At 40.2% G+C, this 26,150-nt stretch overlaps 1 protein-coding gene across 2 annotated transcripts in view; it reads right to left on the reverse strand.

Moving 5' to 3' along the window:
* The window catches only part of FBXW7 (F-box and WD repeat domain containing 7), a 207,780-nt gene extending 192,078 nt beyond the window's left edge, over positions 1-15,702 (reverse strand). For both annotated transcript variants that reach the window (XM_060147787.1, XM_060147785.1), the window contains exon 1: positions 14,614-15,702. The gene's annotated coding sequence lies outside the window, so the exon portion shown is untranslated. The remainder of the gene's footprint in view (positions 1-14,613) is intronic.
* Between the last annotated feature and the right edge of the window lie 10,448 nt (positions 15,703-26,150).

Below are 26,150 nucleotides of genomic sequence, written 5' to 3' on the forward strand. Positions count from 1 at the left end.
TTTCCATGGGAGGGATAACATTGCAGGCTTTTTTCTTCTTCTCTTAATACTCATTACTTCCTTTTCTGTGCCTTTAAGGCTCCTGGATGCTATTCAGTCTTTTCACAGCAGGTGAAACACTATTTTTCAGGATATTTTAAGGAGAAAATAACATTATTTAGGCCATAGAAGCCTTTCAAAAATATTATTTTATGCAAATAAAATACTAGAATGCAATATTCAAATTCAAATAAATATTGGTTTACAGCTAATGTTGTTGCTTTATAACCAAAAAATGGCACAAGCCACCAAGAAGTGGGATTAGGTCACAACTGTAACATGAAAAACTGATGCCTACGACTGGGTACTGCTAATTAAGGTTACAAATTCAAGGTCTTAATCTTTATATGCAAGTACTTGAACTTTTGAAATAACTGATTTGATATCACCTCATTAGTATCATACAGTGGTTCTCAAAGTTTGGTCCCTCGATCAACAGTATCACTTGTGAAACTGTAAGAATTATTACATTTTGGGGTCTCACCCCAGACCTACTGAATCAAATACTAGGTTTGTGGACCAGCAATTTATGGTTTAGCAAGGTTTCCAGGTGATCCTGATGCATGCTAAAGTTCGGGAACTACTAGAATAGTGGTTCTGGTATAGTAAGTTTATACTAAGTTTTCCATCACTAGATTGAATGCAATTCCACCTGATCGAGTTTGAAAATGTATGAATGCTGGAAACAGGACACTAAAATACTGAAACCCAACCTTTACACCTGGAGACAAGTGCACCTATGACCAAGCCCGTGAATTACAAAGAAATTATGTTATTTACTGCTGATGTAGTTCAAAGTTAATGCACATTTACTTGATTGTCTACTATGTATGGTTGCAGGATTATTTATAAACTTTGTATAACCTTAAACTTTTTACAAAACTACATTTTTTTATAAGTATGCAAGCTTGTAAGGTGAAAATAAAACTTGTTTGCCTGGAAGAAAAAAAGAAAGGCAACCTGTGGTAGATAATGTGAAAGCACTAACAAGCCTAAGACTTAGAATCCTAAAATCTTGACGTGATTATCTGATTCCCTGTACCCCAACCCTAAATTCTTATTTACCAGAGCTCAATTTCATTCAGGCATCTTTAGTCTTTAATATAACATCATTCAGCACACTGCTCTTAGTGTTTGCATGTAACTTTTGATAAAATCTTACAAAAGCACTGAATTATAATTCTGAAAGGAGCAAAGTTCAAATGCATATAACTATGATTACAAATACAGTATTAAAACACAACCAAGAGGAAAGAGAAAATCTTTCAAGAAACTTTTTTAAGACCAATATCCAGGTTTAGCTCTTTTTAAGGTAACAAAATAAAATTTAAAACTATTTAAATCTCCTAATGAATAAAAATAATAGTGCACAGACATCAAAACTATGTTCTCACTTTATTTATTAAATGTACAACACCTATAAGTAAACTAGCTGTGTAAAAAATAGTCCAGTACAAAGTATGGGAAGGAAGGAAAAAGTAATTTTTTTTAATGACAAACACCGTCTGAGCAAACGTACTCCACAGATATCCACTGACTTAAATAATTTATATCTTAGAGACTAGCAAGTGTCAATTATCAAATTTTCTGCTACACCTTCCAAGCATAACAAATCATAGGTTTTCAAGTCCTAAATAATATAATTCTGAGGCTTATCCCCTAAACAAGAATCTCTTTCAAAAGACTTAACTCTAACTACAAAACACATTTTACATATAGAAAAAAAATTATTTATAAAAATCACTTTGCTTCATGATCTTTTAGATTTTACCTAGAAAGTTTTCTTCTCCTGCTAAAGATGTATCTGGGACACCTGTCCTGATGTTGATACCAAGAGCAAGACTAAATTTAATAAAAAATGCAGGTTAGTGTAAGTTAGTTAAATCACACGTTTAAATTTCATAATTATTTTGTATAAGGACATAAACTTGGGAATTGCTTCTCCATGAGTCTGTTAATCTTCTTCGTTCTAATATCTGTACAGGATGAAATCCTATTATTTTCCCCTCCTACCTCAGTACTACCACTTTCAATACAAAACTCCTCCACTGAAACTTAGGAGGCAGCAGCACAGTCATTAAAACATAGACCACAGAGTCAATGGATCTGGATTTGAATCTCAGGTCTGCGCGTTCAAATTCCTAGCTATATGTTCTTAGAAAATTCTGTGAATCTGTTTCTTCTGCCATAAAACAGGCTTATTAGTATGTATTTCATAGGCACTGCTGTGAAGAATAAATTTAAAAAGCATGTAAAATTCCTTAGCACAGTGCCTGACATATATCAAACATTCAATAAGTGATAACTATGATACTCAAAACAATGACTGTCAACAGAAAAAGAAAGACAAATACCACATGATATCACTTATATGTGGAATCTACAACAGGACACAAATGAATTTATCTACAAAAGAGAAACAGACTCACAGACATAGAGAACAGACTTGTGGTTGTCAAGGGGCGGTGTGGGAGGGGGTGGAGGAGGGGTAGATTGGGAGTTTGGGATTAGCAGATGTAAACTATTGTATATAGAATGGATAAGCAACAAGGCCCTACTGTACAGCACAGGGAACTATATTCAATATCCTGGGCTAAACCATAATGGAAAAGAATATGAAAAAGAATGCATATATATGTATAAATGAATCACTCTGCTATACAGTAGAAATTAACACACATTGTAAAACAACTATACTTCAACAAAATAAATTTAAAAAACCATGACTTGTCAAATTATTAATTGATTTTATCAAATTATCAAACCTATATTCTTATCCTCTAGATTCACAACCCTCTCCTAGCTAATGCTTTATAAATAGCTGGGGGCAGCTCTGAGGTAAAAAGCAGTCATTATCAAGAAAAAGAGACCTAGTAGGCAACTTCCTCACCCTCCTTTTCTCCCATGCTTCACTAGCCTCAGTCATTATCCATACTTGAGAGTAAATACATACTCACTCAGTTTGGGCCCAAATGTAAAGGAGATCAAAAGCCTTATTTAACACTTGTACTTAATGACAGCTCATCTATAATGTAAGACTGATACCACACGTTCATCTTTCCAACAAGCTCAACACTAGAATGGACACACAGGTGAAAAAGAAATCAACCAAAAACATCTTTCAGGAAGTACCTGCTGGATCAAGTCTCATTAAGCGAGTCAAGGAAAGAAAGGTCGACTTAATGCATCACATGCACCAAGTATCTAGGCTGTTTTACTTCTAGGATACACTTTGTAGAAATGAAGAAAAAAGGTCACATGAAATATCTATCAACTTTTGCAACTGGCCTCTAATTCATTCAATAAATATTCACTGAACACTAAGCACTCACTTGGAAACAAAGGTGACAAGATAATATCCTTTTCTTGTAGAGCCTATTAAAAAATCTTTCCAGTTTGTTTTTCTCTCTTCCATTCATTAACTTAATATATGCCTACTATGTGGCAGCAAATGTTAGGCATTTGGCAGAAGGAGATATTTACTGAAAAGATGAATAAGATAGAACCCCTGTTCTCAAAAACTTGACAGACCAGTAAAAGAGAAAAATACAAGTAACTATGTTAAGTGCTGTAAAAGTCACATAGATACTGTGGGTAACCAGAAGAAAGAACAACTAACTCTACTCACATTAACCAGGACAGGCTTCCTAGAGGAGATGATATTTAAGTACAGTCTTAAGAGATAAATGTTTCACAGATGAAAGGGAAATAATACTCCAGGCAGAGGAAATAGCAAGGTACAGAGACATACGTAAAAGCATATACATACACACACACACAAATATGCATATGTTGCATACAAATGGATATACAGTCAGTTTTTAGATACAAGTGAAGGATGTCAGTATTTATACAGAATCTAACTGGCAAAGTACCTTATATTACAAAGATAAGCAAATGAGAAACAGCTTAACGATAAAGCAAGGTTTCCTAATCTTGGCACCATTGACCTTTTGAACCAGATAATCCCTCTTCGCGGGGTGCTGTCCTGTGTACAATGATTATACCTGGCCTCTCCCCACAAAATACTAGTAGCACCCTCACACATACCTCTCCCCCAGCTGTGACCATCTAAAACATCTCTGGATATTGCCAAATGTTCCCTGAGGCTACTGCTATATGCCAGGCAATGTTCTGTGCTTCTCATTTATTCTCATTTAATCTAACAACATAGTATCCATGAGGTAGTTATTATTTTCCCCATCTTACAAATAAAGAAACTGAGGCCAAGAGTTAAACAACCTGCTAAAAGTCACACAACCAGCCCGAACTGAACCCACACAACAGGGATTCAATCCCTACTCTAAGCACGGTTCTGTTGTCTCTTATTCATGCCTCAGCTTTTTTCATCAGATACTTGGAAAGTTAATATTTTGAATCTTATCTGGAAGTAAAAACTAAAATTATCCACACAAGTGGAAATTAAATTAAAAGACTCCCAACCTCAATTCAGGATAAATTAACAAGTATTTTTTTAAGCACTGACTGTATGCATGCCCCGTACAAATTTTGGGGACTAGAGTGGTTCAAAGAAAAGAAAACTATGTTTATTAAGGATTTGGTATTATCTTTTCCATACATTCTCTCTCTGAAATCTCACAACATCCCTGTGAGGTAGGTATTATCTTTTTTTCAAGTGAGGAAGCTAAGGCTCAGAATAGAAAAGTAGTCCCTGACCTAATAAGGCTTACAATTTAATTGAAGATAAAAGAACAGTATTTTTTTAAAAAGACAGAATAAGCAAGTTAAATATCTCCGTTAACAACACATAGAAGGTGAGAAGTTAAAAAAGAGCAGAAGGAAAGTATATAGTTAGATTAGTCAGGGAATACTTCTGAAAAGAGGTTTCTATTATCCCCTTTTGGAAATGAAATGGATGAGCAAAACATGATAAGCTGGGGAGGAGCAACACTTCTGTAAACAATGTGAAACAGAAGTATGAGGACTGAAAGGAAAGATTTGTGATAGCCAACTTAAACAGTAAGCCAAGGAAATGATGGAGTAATAAGTCTGTAATAAGTCTGTCTTAAAATTAAGATCGCCCAATAGCTGGAGACAATGACACTAGTTGTGTGCTTTTAGGGTGTTCCTGCCACAAACACTCTCAAACACAGCAACAGGAATGAATGCAAAAGACCTAAAGGTGAAGACTGGTAGGGTTGGTTAATGGAGGCTTAGACATATGAGTCAAACACCAAATTTCATAAGAAGAGTGATGGGTCATCTACTTTGCTTTATGTATTTTGTCTCCTTCAGCCAAAATGTAAGTTTCAAGAGGGCAGGGATTATAATGTTCTATTCACTTAGATCAATGCCTGGCACAGTAAGTGTTCAGTAAATATCTGCTGCTGAATAAAGGCACTATTCAAAATAGTGACATAGTCAGAAACAAAGGTTACAAAGACCTTCAGCAACCACAAAAAAATAACAATAATATTGTAATATTTATTATTTTTGCAACAACTAACATTTATTGAGCACTAACTCTGAGCCAGACACTGTGATCCATTGTCTCAATCCCCTTAACTACCTTTTTAGAGAGGTAGGTACTATTATTATCATCCCAGTTTTACAGGTTCACACACAGAATAAACAACTTGACCAAGGTCACAAAGCAGCACAGCTGGAACCTGGGTCTATCAACTCCAAGGCTTGCCTCTCAACTACTATGTCACATACATAGAATTACAAGTATCCTTCTAAGGCAAAGCTAGGGAAATGTAGCCAATGAGGAAAGACAACAAATCAGAACCAAAAAGAAATTCCAATGTAGTCAAAAACCATATGTCCGCCCCCTCTCCTAGCAGGTACTGTGGATTTTTTCCCACCCTAGAATACACTGATTATCCCATACAGATTAAAACTTCAATGGTTTAAAGAATCCAGATGTTGAAAAACTAGGAGCTAGAGTCAATCATCTAATCAACATTTCAAAGGGTGGTAGATAACGAGTGGTAACACCCAGTGTCCACAACCCAAAGAAATAACAGGGTGTGACCTCTGACTAAGGCTGACCTCAAAATTTCCTGACCCATTCTCCCCGAATCTGCCACTTCCCTCCCTCCTTCGCTCTGCGTCTCTCCCCTCCTCTATACATCCCATCTCTCCTCTCCTACTAAAAGGCCTTTATAAAAACTTGGAAATTTTGTGTTTCCTACTCTCAATTTCTAATCTAGCTAAAACTTTTATATTTCTCTAAGGAAAAAAAGTCTACCTGTGTAATACTCAGGTAGAAAAAAGGTTCCCTACTCGTTAGAGCAGCATTCCAAAAGTTACGTTAGTCAATGAAGAGACAACCAATCATGCAAAAGAAAGCTGATGACCAGCATATTTATTTATATAACCTGGTATTATAGACATAATAAATAAACAGGAAGAAATTAAACTCACTAGAGATTATGCTCTTCTCCCATCTATCCAGTAACCTATTCATAATTATAATTCTTTCTGAAAATCTCTAAAATGGAAAGAAGCTAACTCCAGAATTATAACTCCAATCACTACCAACAGAGAGAAATATTTAAAATACTGACTTTGTTTAAAAACTAGAATATTCATTAAATTAACTACTTAACCAGAGATCCACTAATATATAAGTCAATCTGATTTCTGCATTTACACCAAAATCTAAAGCAAATCTGCCTTAAAAGAAAAGTTAAAGAATGAGAACAAGAGTTGGCAAGACAAACAGTGCTAAGGAACATAGCTCAATCTTTTCTTTCTGCCTTTGGATTTTTTTCATACACTTATCTTAAATATACAGTTCTATTAAACAAACAAACTATGAAGGCATAGACGAATTGTTCTCAAAGTAGAAATACTTTCCAAATACAAAAAACTATCAAGAAACATTTATTTCTTGAATTGGCCAATAGAACACTGATTATGCCAAGTTTGAAGGAAAAGTTATTTCTGAAAACTGATCCTGTATTTAATAAATATTAAGCATGAAAAGGGAATAGCCAACCCTCCCTCCCTCACTCTCATCATTTTAGGAAAAGGGGAAAACTAAAAATTTAGTTAAAACAAAATCCTTCAATAAAATCCTTCAAATAAAATTCCTTCAATCTTAATTTGAGATGTAACGATACAAATAAAACTTATTAAACTTCACGGGTTTTTTTTAAGTTTTTTATTCCCAGTGTTAAAGAGATGAATAGTTTAAAGACTGGATAATCCAATTACATCCTGATATTTCTAAATGGACAATTTAAACCACAGTCATTTTCAGAGATAATAAATTATTCAAAAAAGAGTCCTTTCTGATCTAAGCACTACTGAAGTCTTTAGGTATGAATTCAAATTCCAGTTATGTTCAAATCAGTCTTTCTTTTCTATAAACAATAAGCATAGCAGTTCTGCCATTTCTTTACTTTTTAAGACTTTTTTAAAATAAAAACATTAATGAATGATACACTGTTTCAGAGGCTTTTGGAAACACGGCAGAATTACTTCAGTATTATTTGTCAAACTCAATGGCTGAATTTAAGTGTTCGGCAATATAAAGCCTGACTTTAGCCTTCCGTCTATGCCACAGTTTAAAAGATCTTTAACTTAATAAGTTAACAGTGATGGGTCACCTTACTATATGCCAGGCACTGGAAGAGCTTTGCATATGTTTTACATTATCTCATTTAATCCTAACAACAACCCTGTGTAAGACATGTCCCCATCAACAGGTGATAAAGTCGACAGTAAAAGGATAAGTAGCTTGTCCCGTGCCACAAAGCCAAGAAAGGTACTGCCTGACTAATGAGTCTTCTGCCTCCAGAGTATCAATGTATTTTATGAGGGAAATGAGAAATGAATTAGCAACTGTTGCTGGCTCCATGTATGCATATTTTCAACCATTAGATAGTTATAAATTACCCACCATTATTAGTGGGACAAGTCCTTCTCAGACCTAGAGGATGTCATGCAAAGGTCTATTACTACCCCTTACGCTACCCTGAAAAGCATGCCATCCTAAAAGTCTCATTAAGTTATATACATTCTTCCAAAAACAAACAAGCAATCTGTCTTGACACTTCACATTTGGCCTAACATATATTGATGGGTTCAGTATCTTCTCCTATGGTGATCCTCTCAGAGGAAAGGCTAAGTGATATTAAAAATATTTTGTACCACTATCTTTTAATATTTCCTAAATTCCACAACAGTCATGAAGGAGCATCTAGCATGATACATGTACACACAGACACACAAACAGCACATGCTACCTCCTGCCTAAAGCCACCCAGATTTCCAGTAGCTAACCTTCAGCTGGAAAAAAAGGGCTGAGGTGAAACAGCAGAGCAACAGAAACTGCACAATATCAGACTGATCTACTAGGTATCCCTTAGATGAGGGGAAAGAGCAAAAAATAAGATACCAAACAATAACGTCTCTTGCCCATTTTTTTTTATTATTTTCCAACTACCTGTATTGCAGGATAATACAACACAAACATAATATTTTCTTAGTTTTAGAGAAATCAATTGTTACTCAAAATTTTTTAAGGGAACATTTTAGAAAAAACTGTATACATTGGTTTGTCACTCAATATCCAGATCAAGTACAGATGTTCCCTCAAATATTTCACAATTCTGAAGGTAGAACAGGAGGAAATTTTAAATATACATGTGTGTAAAAGTATAATTATTAGAAAATATATATCCTATAGTGTTCAGGAAATTTCATGTAGATTTAGGAAACAGACTCCAAACACAGTGTGAAAGGGATCATGAGACAGTATCAATGAGGTATCATAAAAAAGTAGCAAAAATCTAAAACTAAACTAAGGCATAAGACAGACTGGTTTGACACTCAGTGGGGAAAAGTCTCAAAGTAGAAATGTTTAACAGCAAGAGTTCATTATTTGAAAACAACTTTACTCATCTGTAATGACAATTCAGCTACATTAAAATAAATAAATAAATGAAACCTAATACACCACTCTTTTCCCTGGTCCACTGGAAATGTCACCAACACAGAATATTTCTATTTGGATAGAAGGCAGGAGATAGCAGATGGACACCTTGTGTCTTTTAAATTGCCACTCATCCTTAAGCTTGAAATAAAAGCAAGATTTTTTTAAAAAGCAAGGAAAGAATCCTCTCCTAATGAATAAAAAAGCAACGTTAGGGCTTCCCTGGTGGCGCAGGGGTTGAGAGTCCACCTGCCAATGCAGGGGACACGGGTTCGTGCCCCGGTCCAAGAAGATCCCACACGCCGCGGAGCGGCTGGGCCCGTGAGCCATGGCCGCCGAGCCTGCGCGTCTAGAGCCTGTGCTCCGCAACGGGAGAGGCCACAACAGTGAGAGGCCCGCGTACCGCCAAAAAAAAAAAAGCAACTTTACAGTGACCTTCTTTCTAAAAGGTATACTAAAATTTTCAGGTCATGTAAAATTGTCAGACCTCTTTTTTAAAGGAAGAGGAATTGAAGTATCAATTATATATGTAGAAACATTATATAAAGTAAAAGCAGGTTTGAAACTAAAAAGTGGTCACTACTGCAAGAATAACCCCTTCCCCTGCCATAAACAGGGGACTCCTGAGATAAATAAGATTTATGAAACCAGGGTAAAAATATACCACCGTCCAATGCTGACATATGAAACAGATGTTTTGATATTAGCTGTGATGTAAAATTGCACAAAGTGAATTATCCTTTCTAAACAATACATCTGAGATTTATTTTTTGGGTGAATCTATTAACCCATGCTACATTTACCCTTAAGAACACAGCAAAACTTTTTAAAGTACAGAGTTAAATGATTTAAGTGATCTGGTAAGATATAATACTTGAAATTAACAAAACAAAAATTGTGGAGCTAATAATTCTACACAATGAACTTGGTCACTGCAAAAGATAAAAGCTTTAAGAAACAGAAGTACCAAACCTTAATGTTCTTATAGTTTGACAAATATTTTCATCTGATTCAAACAAACCATCAATACTTCTAATTTTACATCTAAAGTAAATGCTTTACAACTTATTTTCAGAACCTTTCAAAATTATACTCACAAGTTTCTTCAAAGATACTTCTGGCCATGATACACGGCCAGTATATCACTATATGGTATCTTATATGGTATGGTATCTTTGAATAAGAAATACAAGTAGTCCTACCTACTTTTTAGCTTCATCACCTTATAGATGGCATTGCCCCTGCTCCTCAGTCCATAGTTTTCATCACTGTGGAGGCAAAAGTACCTTGAACAGTAGACTGTGCTTTATGCAGAATCATTTTAAGACTGCCTCCAAGGAACACATCTCATTTAGAAAACAGAGACCAGCTAAAAGAGCCAGTCCCAGCTTTGTAGTGGAATGAAGCTCATACTGCATGTTGGTGGACTTGGCAGTCAGTGTTCTATACCAGGGGTCCATAAACAACGAGCCAAACCCAACCTACCTCCTGTTTTTATGTATAAGGTTTTATTAGAACACATTCACATTCATTCACTTACATACTGTCTGTGGCGTTCAAGAGCACTTCAAGAGCAGAACTGCATTGTTGCGACACAGACCATATGGTCCACAAAATCTAAACTATTTACTATTCAATAACTGGCCTTTCACCAAAAAAAAGTATGCCAACCCCTCCTCTACACAATGAGATGCCGGAGGCAACACAAGACTTCTCCAAAAACCATCTCCAAGTACACGAATTGGGCTGCTGCTAGCCTAGGTGTGGGCTTTGGGACCATCCGGTGATAAAACACACAAACACACACCCTCAATGCTCTTTAATCATCCCATATCAGTCCCAAAGTTGCCAAGGCAGAGCACACGAGGTGATCACTCCCTACTACCAGGGTCCCACCTTCCCCACTTGCCTTCACTAGTAAATCATGTTAACCCCAAAAGGCTGCCCTTTAAAGTTCATCGAAACATGATTTCGCCTGCATAAAAACTGTTGTGGAAAATAGTGGGTGAGGAGAGAAGGCACTCATATGGCATATATTCCAGATCCTAGAACCACCATAGATCTAGCTCCCTGTCTAAATAGCTGTGGCCCAGAAGGTCCTGCCATTTGAATTATCACTCTTAAGAAGAGGCCAAACAGGCTACTAAGAAGGTGAATTGGAACTAAGGAACACAAAAAAGTGTGGATATACATATTCCCTACCTCACAATTCTTAATCCTTGTTAGTGTCAACACTAAATGCAAGTTTCACCACAAAAATTTTAAATTTTAATTTTTAAAAAAATCAGTCTTCCAATGTCCATAAATGCTTCGAAGACGTCTGAATTTTTTTAAGTGCCAAATTGGTTTTTGTTTGTTTTTTAATAAAAAGATTTTTTTTTAAGGCATTTTCAGCACTGCTGTGCCAACACAGGGATATCCCCTCCATTGTATGGGACACAAAGACACACACCAACTGCGAGCAGGGGAAGCAGCGTTCTTTGCCAGCTATTTTTAGCCCCACTTCGTCATGTTAGAGACCAAACTTAGGATAATAATGAAAGGCAAACTTCAAAAACATGAATTTGATGAAACAGATCTGTCCTTTTATGTATAAGTTCCTTAACACTGAAATCTTATATATTCTTCTGAACAATCTCAAGGGACCTATATACCTTACAAAAAGCTTGTTAGTATTTCAAAAATAATCATCTGCCCTAAGACTGAACTGGTGCCCATGTTTAAAGGTTGTTCCTCCTTTTTCAATTTCAACCCTTATTCACTTTTAAAACAGGAGAGTCTCATCCATTCTCCTCTTCCTGTATCTTTGCTAACTTTAACACATTCCCCTCCCCCCAAATACCCATTTTTCAGCTCTCTACTCTCCATCAGTACTATAGAGAAACCTTAGTACTTTTATAATGACTCCCAATTCTACATTTTCAGCATATCACTCATCATTTTACTGTCTTAAGATTGCATTGGTATCCAACTTTAACCCTAAAATTTAATGTCCAAAGTCCACTGCCTCATTTCTGAATTACTTTTTATAAGAAACCACTAGCACCATACCAACATACTGGAAGCACCTTCTTTTTCACCCCTCCATCTGTACAGCTCTTCAATGACTGTAGTGTAAAAATGTTAGTTCTCTAGAAAAACAAAACCCTAATCCAGGTATAATGCCTCTTGGCTTAAAATACGATTTCTTCTTAGTGGTCTAAAACTACCCTCTCAGAAACATTGTTCTCAGTTCATTCTTTGGGCTGTAAACATGTATCCACACAAACACAAATTGGCCCTAAGCCTACTCAACAATCTCCCTCTGTATTCCCATAAGCTAACTTCCTAATTACATTTGTCCCTCACCCCCTCCAATTCCAAAAGTCTTAAACACTTTATCTCCACCTGTTCTTTTCTTCCTAAAAAACACTTTCTCCTGGCTCAGACACTCCAATAAGTTCTGTATAGTCCAACATCAACATTTCCCTAGTGAAAAATGTACAAATACATGTACATCTATAAGGTATCAAACAGTTGCTGACATACAGTCATCGTAGATAAAAACTGGTCCATTCCTCCTTTTATATAATTTTGTGCAATCTGCGTTTCACTGCCTCTGTCACCCATAAGCTAAAGCATCTCAAAGGCAGGGACCCACAAATGCTCTGTTGTTTCTTTGCTACCCAAATATACATTAAACATTACCATGATTTTTAACCAATCTATAGTCAAAACAATACAAGTCAAAGTTGTAAGCAACTTTGATGGAGTATAATCTACGCTCAAACTAGTTTGTTGGTCTGTCCTCTTTTCCTCCCCCAAAAAACAGCCTATGCAAGACTAGATTTCTCTTCCTCCTATGTTTGTGAAGTATGGGATACATGACTTCCTCAAGGTCACAAAATAACAGATCTAGAGACATTTGTTTTTTTTGTTTTGTTTTGTTTTTGCGGTACGCGGGCCTCTCACTGTCGTGGCCTCTCCCGTTGTGGAGCACAGGCTCACGGACGCGCAGGCTCAGCGGCCATGGCTCACGGGCCCAGCCTCTCCGCAGCAGGTGAGATCTTCCCGGACCCGGGCACGAACACGTGTCCCCTGCATCGGCAGGCGGACTCTCAACCACTGCACCACCAGGGAAGCCCCACTACTCAATATTTTGATGCCAGTACTTATTTAAAGTAGAATTAAAGGTTCCTAACAAAAGCATAACAAGGAAAAGGCATATAAAGAAAAACAAAACAGCTGGTGAAGTTCCAGAGGAGGGCAAAGTGATCAAAAGGATGGAAGAAATTATTTTAAGACAAAAAGTCAGGAAAGATGATAGTAAAGAGGAACAATCAAAATCTACAAACCAGGAAAAGATGAACTCCAGCTTGTTCTAGCAATTCTCAAAATACGAACTTGGGATGTGTCTTGAAACTTTATAAAGAGACAGGTTTGGGATAAATAAATGAACTGTTACATAATTCAGGGGCTAGTAAACTTGCAGAATTCATCTCTTCAAAAGAGAAAAAGTACAGGATGAAAAGTGTTTGAGAAAGTTTTAAATAAGTTTAATCAAGATCCTGAATGGAAAAGTTAGCATGGATAATCCCAGGCTTACATTCACTCCCACAAAGTTTCTCTCAGCAGTGGCTTCAGAGAGTGTAAGCTCACACAATTGTCTGGAGGGGCCATAATTCTTAGTACTGCCTATGTTCTGTTATATAAAATTCCACCCTATGCTTAACCCTAAGGTCTGTATAAACATATGAAATGTCAATTACTTTCCTGCACCTTAATTTGGCACTCTGAGGGGATACCTAAATTACAAATCAAAGATTTTACAGACTTCACCTTTAAAATAAAGGAAGAGGAAAAACATCATTCTTCAAAGAATTAAACATCAGAAGTTTCTCCTCATTTGATACAGAAGCATGAGATAACTCAAATAAGCAAAGCTTCAAGTCATTCCAACAAACAAAAAACTGCTAGCAATTAGGACATATGCTACTGAAAAAAAAAAAAGCATTTGGGTAAGGAAAAAATTTAACACCTTTTATAAACTGGTTAAAGTACTAAATGCTCTCCCCCAAATCAGTTGTGATCAAAAGACCTCAGAATTTCCTGAGTAACTGAAATGTTACAGTGTCTTCCTGATACGCAGGAACTGCACCCAGGAAATGAGAAGGTAAAAAAAATTCCTGTACCACTAGGTACTGAAATGAAATCTCTCAAGGAAGACTGGCAAAAAAGAAAGCAATTTTACTTTCAGGGGTTCAAAGAGTCAGGGGTTCCCACTTGGGAACCAAATAAGAGTTGCCCAGAGACAAAAACTACCGCGCTGTTTCCCACCGGGTGTACCAGGAAAATGTGTATTACAGAGATGTCCCTTGTGCGCACACAGGCTCTGGCTTCCTCAATTTCCTTTTGCCAATTACTGGCCAGAAAGATACCAAGTGTCCACCCTGGAGAAAGACAGAACTCCTCGAAGAGAAACCTGTGGGCTTGCGTATCACACGTACAGAGCGCTAAAAGGTTACAAAACACTGGACTGCCGGATGCCTCTCCCCGCAGTGAGGACTAAGGTACCTCTCTCGTCTATACACTCCCAACACTCCTGGAAAACACCGGCAAAACTCCGGAGGACGCCCCAGCATCCTCCCCCTTTCTATCCCTCCATTCCCTTTCCCAGGGCCACTCACACTTTAGAGAAGAGCCGGGCGCTGAGAGCGTGGGGTGCTTCCCTTCCTTCTTGGGACTCAGGCGGCAGCTGCGGCAGGCTCCGGAGCGTTAGTGAGGAAGAAGCGGGGCTGGGATCGCTAAGCCGGCGGCCACCCGGGACTCTTCCGCGCCGCCGGAGCAGACGAGGCGGCGGCCCCGCTTACCTCCTCTTTTCCTCTTCCTGGGTCTCTTCAGGTCTCTTCTGCCCGTCCCGGGCCACTTCTCCCCAGACAGTCACGTTTGGGAGGCTCCGGATTTTGTTTTTGAAAAGTTTCTTCTGGGCGGAGGCTGCGGCCGGCCCCCCGGGTCCCCCCCGGCCCCGCCGCCCTCGGGGCTGGGGCAGGGGAGGGGGCTCTAAGAACTCCTCCCGGAGTCCTGCCGAGGAGCCGGGGGGCCGGCGACTGGCCGAGAAAGAAGACCCCCGAGGGGGCGGAGGGGAGGGGGCAGGGAAGGAAAGGACGGCGGCGCCGGTCCTGCTGTCCCCGCCGCCCCGGCCTCCGCTTCACATCGGGGTCCCCGCCCCCCCGGTCGGGGGGTGGTTGCCGGGCTTGGGGTCCCGGCTCATACACTCCAAGGCAAGATGCTACGGCCCCGGGCGGGTGGCCGAGGCGGCGGCGAGGTGGGGGACCCGGCCGGCTCCGCTCGGCGCCGCCCCCGCTCCCGGCTCCAGCATGTGTCGCTGCGGCTGGGACCCCCTCCCTCCACCTTGGGGGTCCCTCGCCCCGCGCCCCGGAACGGACAGAAGCTCCGGCCCCTCCTCAGCGTCCTCTCACCGCGGAGCAGCCGACTAGTCCCGACCCGAGGTAGCCGCCTCCCTGCCCCCCAGCCGCCGGCTCCGGCTCGGGCTCGGGCTCCGGCGTGTGCAGCCGCCGCTGCCGGCCGGGAAGGCGAGGGGGGGAGAAGAGGGGTGGCCGCGGCTCCCTCTGGCCCAGGTTAAGGCGGAGGTCTCGGCGGCGGCCAGTGCAAGGGCGCTGGGTCTCTCGGATGCTCCCTCGCTCTCACGCTCTCGGCGGCGGCGGCGGTAGCGCCCCGAGCTCAGCTCGCTGTCTCCCTCGCTCAGTGCGGGGCTCTCGCCTCACTCCAGAGAGAGGGGCGGGAGGAAAACGGCGCGGACCGATGACGCAAGTCACCTAGCAACCGCTCTCTTCCCCCCTCCCTTTTCTCTCCGCTCGGAGGCTTCCTCCGCGGGCCTTTTTTCCCCTTTCCAACCACCCCGCCCTGGGCGCCTCTGGCGCGCACGATGACGCTCCAAGGGAAGAGGAAGTCGGGCTCGGCGAGCGGGTGGGTGCGCCTCGGGCCGCGGGACTCGCCGCCGCTGCCGCCGCCTCTACGGCCGCGTCAGAACTGAGGAGAGGAAGGGGAGGAGCCGCGTGGAGCCTAAGCTGCCGCCTAAGCTTACCCCTGACCCGAGGGCAGTGGAGAGAGCTTGCTCCGTAGCGGTTTCCTTCAGAGCAGGTGGTGACTGCTCCTTGGGGAGCAAGGAGGAGGCCCAGGCCGCGCGGCCATGCTCGGGCGCGCATCACCCGAAGGTGAGGCATTTGGCCCCAACGGGCCTTCGAAAAGCCCAGCTGAGCGAGAAGTTATCTTACAGCTTGATCCGCTGCACCTGCTCGAGGGAGCGAGCGCCCCACCCTTCCCGCCGTGTGGGGCGAGACCCAGCGCCCGGTAACGCGTGGTCGGGCCGAGCAAATGTTTGATGAATGAATGAATGAATGCCTCCCTCCCTCCCTCGCGGAGCTCAGAGGAGTTTTACGGAAGTGCAAGCGCTTTGTAAACTGCGTAGCATTGTAAAGATGAGAGTTGTAACACATCCCTCTCCCCCCCCGTCCCCCTCCCCGCAAGGAAATAGGGGTGCGGCTTGAGTGAGGAGTCACACAACTTGAGTCTTTAGTGAAAAAGGAGGCGAATTGCTGGGACGAGGGAAGGGAGCCATCCTCCCGGAGAGTGTGGAAGGATTTTTGACTTTTTCAGGAGGAGAATTTAGCAGTGCCTCCCTTTCAGGAATCATTCTTGCTTGTGGTTTGGAGCTTTGGAGAGCTGGTATTGGTTGTTAATCAGTGTCCATTACCGTCATCAAGAAATTTTGGCCTGTGTTTCAGGTCTGACTCAAAGGCTGTTTCCTTTGTAAAATATCATTACCATTTAGGCAGGTCTTCCTACGGGTGTTATCCTGGAAAGTAAATCAAAGTAAAAAACTCATGAGGTTGAAAGGGTGGTTCTCTAGGACAAGAAATTTTAAGATAAAAGGATTTCAGAATCCTCAGAAATCTGTCTTGAACCTGTCCTGGTGAATAGTGTGAGAACGAGATAAAAGCAGCAGTGATGAAAGGAAGCAGATTCCACAGTTGGGTCTCCGGACTCTGGCGCTCCTTGCCTCGTCTGGAAGCAGCAGTAGTGGCTGTTACAGGTCTTTCCACCTCAGGGGGTGAGGCGCAAGTGTTTATAGGCAGATCTGGGGAGCTCAGAGTTCCTGACACTCCTGCCACCACCATATGCAAATAGGCCAAGGAAACTTGTAACTGGGTAAAATCCAAGGGCTCATTTTTATTAAAATGCTGCAGTAAAAGTGATGGGAGGAGGGAGATGGATATTGCCAAAGCAAGAAGAGACTCACAAAGTAGCGTCTGCACAGCTGACCTTCATCCAAAGTTCTAAGAACCAGGTTAACTCTCCTACTTTTCAGCTACCCTGGATTTGACTCTCTTCTAGTGACCAGTCCTTGCCAGGTCCTTCCAAATAAGACTCACAGGAAATCAAACCAGCAAGTGATGGCCCCACATGGCTACAAAGTAAATCTTTTTGGATTTTGCTCCTCTTCCTAATTTTTTGATGAAAATGGCAAGAATAAAATATACAGAATGAGGGGATTTTGTAAAGCCAAGCACCTCTGAGAGCTTTGGATGAAAAGAATGCAAACATCAGAGCTCTGCAACCCAGCAGAGGACGCCTCCAGAAAAGTGTGTAACCACATGGAGCTTTTCAGCAGCCTGATCTGTTTTCGTTGTCAGTGGCTCCACCAGAGAACTTTGGTGCTGAGAGGCAGAATGGCACTCAGCCACCTACTGATGAAGTTACAGCTGCACTAGCTTACTAGGCAAGATCCACCCACTTCACCCAGTATGGTAACTGGAGGAAACAGCTGGAACTGGTGACGGCAGAGAAGGAAGTTCAAACATTTCCAACTTGGTCTGCATCTCTTTAGTTCTTTTACTTCTTATTAATCCAGAGGAGAAAACAGCTGGTTCATTCGCAATTCCAAAAAAAATCCGAAGTTTTAGGTAACAGCGTTCTTTGCCTGGTACATCAGTTTGTGTGATAAAGATCTGCATACTATGTTAAAATAGAACAATGGGATATTTGTATAAGGCTCTTCTCTGCTACACTTGAAAGTGAGCTCGTCTGAGAAGCTATTTTATCAGTTTTATTATCCCACATCAGTAGCTTTTGCTGTCAAAGATTTCATAAGCTAAATTTTCTAGCAAAATTTCTTTCTAGAAATTCCATCTACAATATTCAGTTACTTTTAGCGGTTTTATTGTGACATATGCATTAAAATGCATAAATCAGTTATTCAGTTGTAATGAGTAATTGTAAAAGAAACCTCCATGTAACCAACCAGGTCAAGAACTGGAACACTGCCAGCACCCCAGAAGTCCCCCAGTGACCTTCCTGAACACAACTCTTTCCCTCCCTTTTAGAGGTAACCATTATTCTAACTTTTGTGATAAACATTTCCTTGCTTTTCTCTATTGTTTTATCACAAGTATGCATGCATCCCTAAACAGTATATTGTTTGGTTTTGCCCTTTCTTGGAACAAAATAATATGTAACCTGTTGTGCTTACGGCTTCGCTCAACATCGTTTTTAATCCATATGTTGTTCCTATAACTGTAATTTATTCATTTTAATTGTTGCATATTACAGTGTTCTATTGTAGCAATATGCCGTCATTTATTAGGCATTCTATTGTTGATGGATATCTAGGTTGTTCCAGTTTGGAACTGTTACATATGCTGCTGTAAATATTCCTCATGTATGTATTCCATCACGTCTATGTGAGTTTCTGTATGGTGTATACCTGGGAGGGGTTATGTGTATTATAAATGTGAACGAATCATGCCGCACTGTTTTCTAAAGTGTTACACTCACGCCCACTGTGTATGAGCCTCATGGCTCCACACCCTCAACCACATTTGGTATAGTCAGTCCTTTTCAGCTTTGCCAGCTTGGTGGGGGTGTATACTTATCATTGTGGTTTTAACTTGCACTTCCCTGATTGCTGATGCTATTGAGGACGTTTTCATAGATCAACTAGCCATTTGTATTTCTTATTTTGTGAAATGTGTTATCGTTTTCATGCCTAATCACCGAGATACCCGATTTTCCAATATCCTTTTATAGTCCACTTTTGAATAATATAGTTCAGGTAAGGTAATACTACCAAATGAGTTACATTTGGGACAAGTTCTTTCCAAAATAAGGATAATTATAGTTTACCTAATTATCTCTTATGAATTTGATGATAAACTTCTTAAAAGTAGGACTATAAGGCTATATATATAGAGATATATATAGTTTTTTTGTTTTTTTTTGCGGTACGCAGGCCTCTCACTGTTGTGGCCTCTCCCGTTGCGGAGCACAGGCTCCAGACGCGCAGGCTCAGCGGCCGTGGCTCACGGGCCCAGCCGCTCCGCGGCCTGTGGGATCTTCCTGGACCGGGGCACGAACCCGTGTCCCCTGCATCGGCAGGCAGACTCTCAACCACTGCGCCACCAGGGAAGCCCTATAAGGCTATATTTTTTACATTCCAAAATAATGCCATGCTTTCGGCTACTAAATTGTTGCTGGAATCCATCATGGTGGTTTCCGGTTTTGTTGTGACTTAGTTTCCCTCAAGTATGTAAAGCCAGATGTTTATTCTCTTGAATCTGTGTGACTAAAGTCTATTCTTTGTTGCTTTGTATTTTATAGGCAACTGTGTAACAAATTGTTTCACCAGCACAAATTTTTTTTCGTTTCCAATGTTCATTCATTTTATAAAAATCACAATGGCTTTTTCTTTCCTCCTAAAGTTCCTGCTAAAATACATACTTTGTTTTTTCATTTTACTCATTAATATCAAATACATACTATCCATGTCACTCCCTGGCAAATTTTCCCAGCATATTCTACTTGACTGTTTTATCATTTTCTTTTCTGTCAGTTCTTTGTTTAGAGTCAGTGATATTATAAGGCTGGAGGAAGACCCAGAGAAATTAAATGACTTACCCAGGGTCAGAAGAGCAAGTAAAAAGGAAGCCTGGACTCGGCCCCAAGTCTTCAAAATAGAGTATGCTCGCTATTATATCACAGTGGCCCTCAGGCTCGCTATTATATCACAGTGGTCCTCAGGCTCCTGGAGCAGTAAGGTAAATTAATTCTCCTGGTCTATAGAGTATTTTTCACTTCCACATGGCAAACCTCTTATTCTACCGTTGGATAAGGTTACTTTATTTTAAGCCTAACAGCTTTAGGATCAGATTAAGATTGGTCTAAATAAAAATAAAAGAATAGGGGCTTCCCTGGTGGCGCAGTGGTTGAGAGTCCGCCTGCCAATGCAGGGGACACGGGTTCGTGCCCCGGTCCAAGAAGATCCCACACGCCGCGGAGCGGCTGGGCCCGTGAGCCATGGCCGCCGAGCCTGCGCGTCTAGAGCCTGTGCTCCGCAACGGGAGAGGCCACAACAGTGAGAGGCCCGCGTACCGAAAAAAAATTAAAAATAAAATAAAAGAATAAAATTTTTAGAGATTAATATAAATAATAGTGATAAAAAGGGGTTACATGGAAACCTGCTTTTTAAAAAGCAGATTTCTCCACTCTTGCCTTCATCCCTTGTAGCCAGTCTGTCACTAGGCCCCATCGCCTCTCCAGAGAATTACCATACTTCCTCAACATCTGAAAAAAAAAAAAAAGTGATTGGTAGTGTCAAAACGATGCAGCAAACGCCCTCGGATTTGGTGATCAGCTCCCTAATAATATCATAATGCTGTTAAAAATGTTGGAATATATCAGAACTTGAAAGACATTTTTAAATACAAGAACAAATCAATCTAGAAAACTTATCAACTGTTTGATAAGATTGTCCCTGTGTGGCCTTTATCATCATCTAGGTTTGCATAAAGGTTGATTCTAAAAATGAATGATAGATGACTACTAGTTTTAATGGAAAATAAATTTAAATGATTTTGAAATAATTTTGTTATGTTTGATAATTTACCTTTAAAGTTTCAGAAGAATCCTTCATTTGATTTTGTCATTAATAGTCACTATTTTTATCCAGTAAAATCTGACTTATTTTTAAAATAAAGTATCGAGTGAAAGCAGCCTTAAAGAAAATAACTTCATAAAAATATTAAGGTAGGCTTACACATAACTTAGCTCTGAAAAGCACAGGTTTCTAAATGTTTTGGCTTGAAATTCAAAACTGAGTTATTGAATTAACGGTAGGGAGTTGCCAAAGGTACCAGATGCATAAATATTATTTGTATATTTTTTGTCTTCCAAAAAGCAGTGGTACGTAGAAAACACAAAAGGGTTGGAATATCTATTCTAAGCATAGAACTTTCACATTTACTTCACCATTCAATGAACAAATTTACTTACCACCTACTATTTCCTAGCACTTGACTAAGTGCTGGACGTATAATGGTGAAAACAATGGTGTCCTGGCTTCCTGGAGTTCACGGTCCGGTGCCAATATGTCCTAGGCTTTATACTTGACCCCAGCCAGTTCCATCTAAAACTATTTGAGCTATATTATCATCTGATGATATATTTTATGAATAATTGGGTGACTGCTTTGTTCTCTTGGTAAGCAAATAAATGATCACAGGCTAGAAACCTTCAGTCGTATTGTCATTTTTCAGATTTTCATTATGACAATTTTTAAACATACAGAAACATTGAAAGAACAATATGATTTCTGTTCATACACCTTCCACCTAGATTTAGTCATTGTTAACATTTTGCTATATTTGCTTTATGTATGTTCTCTGAAACACTTGAAACTAAATTGCAGGCATCATGATGCTTCATCCTTTTTCTTAGGTGATGCTTCAGCAGGTATCACCTAAGGAAAAGGATATACCTAACCCCAACCTTTAGTCAGATCTAAGAAAATTAACAAAAATCTGTATCTAAATTTAGTTCACATTTAAATTTTCCTGATTGTCCCCAACAATATTTTTTTCTAGCTTTAATGGGATATAATTGACCAATAACATTGTATAAGTTTAAGGTGTACAACGTGATGATTTGATATGCCCACGTATTGTGAAATGGATTACCACAATAAGGTTAGTTAACAAATCCATTACCTCACATAGTTACCTTTGTGTGTTTGTTGTGGGGTGGGGGGTGGAGGACATTTAAGATCTACTCTCTTAGCAAATTTCTAGCATAAAATACCAACATTATTTTTGATAGCTTGTGTCCTCCCCCCCAACCTGATCCAATCAAGGTTCACACATTGCATTCTTCAATCATATTTAAATGTAAATATTTTTAGGGAAACTAAAAACTGGGCTCTCCAATACTATTTGGAAGTAATTGCTTTACATTATATCATTTCCTTTTTAAAATGTTATATTTTTAAGTCTACTAAGAACGTTATATATTTTCAGTAAAGGGTGATCTCCTTTCCTTCAGTGGCTTTTTCACTCACCTTTGACTCCGTGTGGCTTCAGTGGTTGGGGGAGGTGCTAAGCATTCCTCTGTTTTCCGAAAGCAACCTGTACGTTTCTCAGACGCTGCTTCCTTCTTCCTTTGCCCAACCATGTCTTCCCTGGAAGGCTCTGATATTCCAGCCAAAACCCTTATTCCCTCTTTCTCCTCTCCTTGAATTTGTCCTAAATGTCTAGGAGCCCTTTCAAGAGCATCTAACTCACAGTTCCTTATGTTCTCATTCTCTACCTGTCTTTCAGGCTACCACAACCTCTGCTTAACTCGACCAGCATCTGCATCTGATTTTCGTTACCAAAACCCTTTCACTAGGAGTCCTGTGCACCAGAACCCACCACCACTGCAGCCTGCCACCACAGTATGTACTTAGCTGATTCCAAAGGAAGGAAAAGACACACTTGACAAGAACCTAGAATGTGCAGTTATTTAATCTTCACAAAACCTTGCAAAGTAGGTGCAAGATGCCCATGTTCCTTTTTCCTCTTCCCTGGCCACAAAGGAAGACTGTGTTTCCCAGCCTCCCTTGCAGTTAGGCTGGAGTCCAGTGATTAGTCTGTCCAGCAGAGTGTGGGCAGGAGTAATGTGTGTCATGCCCAGGCTTGATCCCTAAAGTTTCCCATGAGATAATCAGCTCCTCTGTCTACAGGCTTAGAAGCAAAGGATGTGCAGATATTGGATCACATGCTAGAAGGAGTCCAGATTCCTTAGTTGCTGCTTGGAGAAGTGCTATCTGACTTAAATCAAACAGTGAACAGAGCAAAACATATAAAGTTATGTTAAGTTGCTGAGTTTAATAACAAGTCTGCATTTAAAACATAAAGAATGTTAGTATTCTAATCTAGTGAGGTTAAGTGATATAAATAAACTTTTGTGACCTGACGAGAAAATGCAACCCCCTTTTGTTATATTTTTATAGAAATATGAGTTCTGAGTTCCAATTCAAGCTATAAAAGGACATTTAGGGAAAAGAAAACAACAATCCTAGGTACTGACTCTTCTGTGAAAGAATCACAGGGTGTAACATCAGCACCCTCCAGATATTTGTTGAAGGCTTCCTTGTCAACCAATAGGCTTCCAATTCAAGGATTATATATCCTTAGGTTCTCCAGCCTGTCGTTGCAGGATTGACATTTCTTTCAATAACCAAACAAAATGTTATGACCTACCATCTTATATGTTATGAAAAGTTCAGAGCCAGCTCTCTCCACTATGGCTGATGTCCTCAAATTATTTCAGTGCCTTGCCCCTCACTGGACACAAGTGTTTCATTTCATCAACATAAGACTGTTCTGTGTAGCAGACTTTTAGGTTGAGAGGTAACAAATGGTTATTATAGTATAAGAACCAACTTACAGCACAGGAAACAATTTCAAAATTGATGTCAGATATAACTTTTCCTAAAACTGTTGGTCAGTTGCAACCTTAGGGAATTTCTCACTGATTATGTCTTTCCTTAGGTCTCTTCCAGTCACCCTGGATTTGCTACTCTAACCCCACATCCCCCTCACATCTCTCCAGAACAGTCTCTTTAAATACAAGATTCCTTTTACTTTATTACAAGCAATTCAACTGTCTTGGGTCTCCACCTTTGATTAAAAAAGCCCATCAAACTCGTTAATAATTTATACAGATGCAAATAACAGAAAACCCAACTGGCATAAACATGTAGAGAGTTTGCTGTTTCTCTTAATAAAAAATCCACTGGTAGGGAGTTCAAGATTGACACAGCAGCTCAGTAATGCCATCAAGTACCCAGGCTGCTTTTCTTTCCTTGCCGTCCTCATTGCCATCAATGTCATGTTGACTTTTATCATCAAGCCTGTTGTTTAATGAGTCACAAACAGGCTGCTGTTCCTCAGGAGCTACAGCCAAATTGCAGACTGGAAGGAGGGAGAACGGGTGTTGCCTGTATGAGGGAAAGCCGATTCTTCTCCCAACATTTCCAGCACACTTCCGTTTAGGTCTAATTGATAGAGTGGTACCTTGGGGCACACCTAGATCTAAAGAAGGCTGAGTAGTATTTTAGCTGGGCATTGTTGCCCAACAAGAGGTTGGATTTCTATAACTAAGGAAAGTGAGAAGAATAGACAAGGAGTAGGAAATTAGGAGTGTCTGACACACTTTGTCTTAGTCTGTTCTGACTGCTATAAAAAATTACCATAGACTAGGTGGCTTATAAGTAACAGAAATTTATTCCCCGCAATTCTGGAGGCTGGAAGTCTGAGAGCAGGGTGCCAGCATGCTGGGGAGAGGGCCTTCTTCCAGGTTGCAGACTGCTGACTTCTTGCATCCTCACATGATGGAGAGCAGAGGGCAGCAACCTCTCTCCTAACTCTTAAAAGGGCACTGATCCCATTCATGAGGCTCCTCCTTCATGAACTCATCTAATCCTACTCACCTCCCAAAGGCCTCACCTCTTGGTACCATCACAATGCGGGAAGGAGAGGAGGGTGGCAGGGCAGGATAGGATTTCAACATATGAACATTCAGTCCATAGCTCCCTTAAAGATGTTTTTCATAAAAAGACCATCTACCCCAGAGATGAAATGCCAAGGTCTAAACCCCAGAAACAGCTACCATGGTTTTTGTTTTAAATGGCAATTTCCCCAATGCTTGGCATACAAACATCAGTAATATGTAGAATTTTCTTTTTGGCTTCTTGTAGTTTAGAAATTCCGGCAATATAGTTTCAGGAGCATTTTTAATAAATGAATTTGTGACTTCCATGTGGCTCATTTTTAATCTCTTACATCATCATTGCAAAACACTGCTTATTAGTGGCATTTTAAGCTCTTGTTTTAGACCCATGTGTAAGAATGATTAAGTATTCATTTCCCTTTTAAAACCAAACATAAGCATTACTTTTATTTAGTTTAAAACAATCTGAAACTTACAAAAAATTACAAGTACAGTAGGAAGAACTTTTTTATCTTGAACTGCCATTTGGGAGTAAGTTGCCAACCTGATGCCCCACCATCCCCAAATACTTAAGGGAGTGCAATCAGTTATTCTCCCACATAATCACAATATAACCATCAAAATAAACACGGATCATTTATATTAAACAATCCTAAGACCTTCATTAAATTTCATCAATCATCCCAGTAATATCTTTTATAGCAAAAAAAGGATACATGGGCTTCCCTGGTGGCGCAGTGGTTGAGAGTCCGCCTGCCAATGCAGGGGACACGGGTTCGTGCCCTGGTCTGGGAAGATCCCACATGCCGCGGAGCGGCTGGGCCCGTGAGCCATGGCCGCTGAGCCTGCGCGTCCGGAGCCTGTGCTCCGCAACGGGAGAGACCACAACCGTGAGAGGCCTGCGTACTGCAAAAAAAAAAGGCTACACTTCAGAATATGTATTGCATTTAATTGTCACATCTCTTTAGTGTCCTTTAGTCAAAAATGTTTCCTCACTCTTTGTTTGACTTTCATGACCTTGATACTTTTGAAGACTCAGTTAGTTATTTTGTGGAATATCCCTCAATTTGGGTGTGTTTGTGTTTGGCAGGAATATCACCAAAGTGATGCTGTGTTCAGGTGACAGTTTTGATTTGTCCTATTACTGGTGATGTTCACTTTAATCGCTTGATTAAAATGGTGTCTACCAGGCTTCTCCACAAGGAGGTAACTCCAGAATGAAGTTACTATTTTTTCCATTTGGAATTATCAAGTATTAATTTTGCGAAGAGTTACTTTAGATCTAAATAAATATCCTATTCCTTATCACGCCTTTATTTTATTCACATCAATATCAGCTCCTGGTTTCCTATTTTGTTCGTTGGGTTATAATTTGTTACTA

The sequence above is a fragment of the Lagenorhynchus albirostris genome, chromosome 4 (assembly GCF_949774975.1).
Source record: "Lagenorhynchus albirostris chromosome 4, mLagAlb1.1, whole genome shotgun sequence".
In the NCBI taxonomy this organism is placed as follows: domain Eukaryota; kingdom Metazoa; phylum Chordata; class Mammalia; order Artiodactyla; family Delphinidae; genus Lagenorhynchus; species Lagenorhynchus albirostris.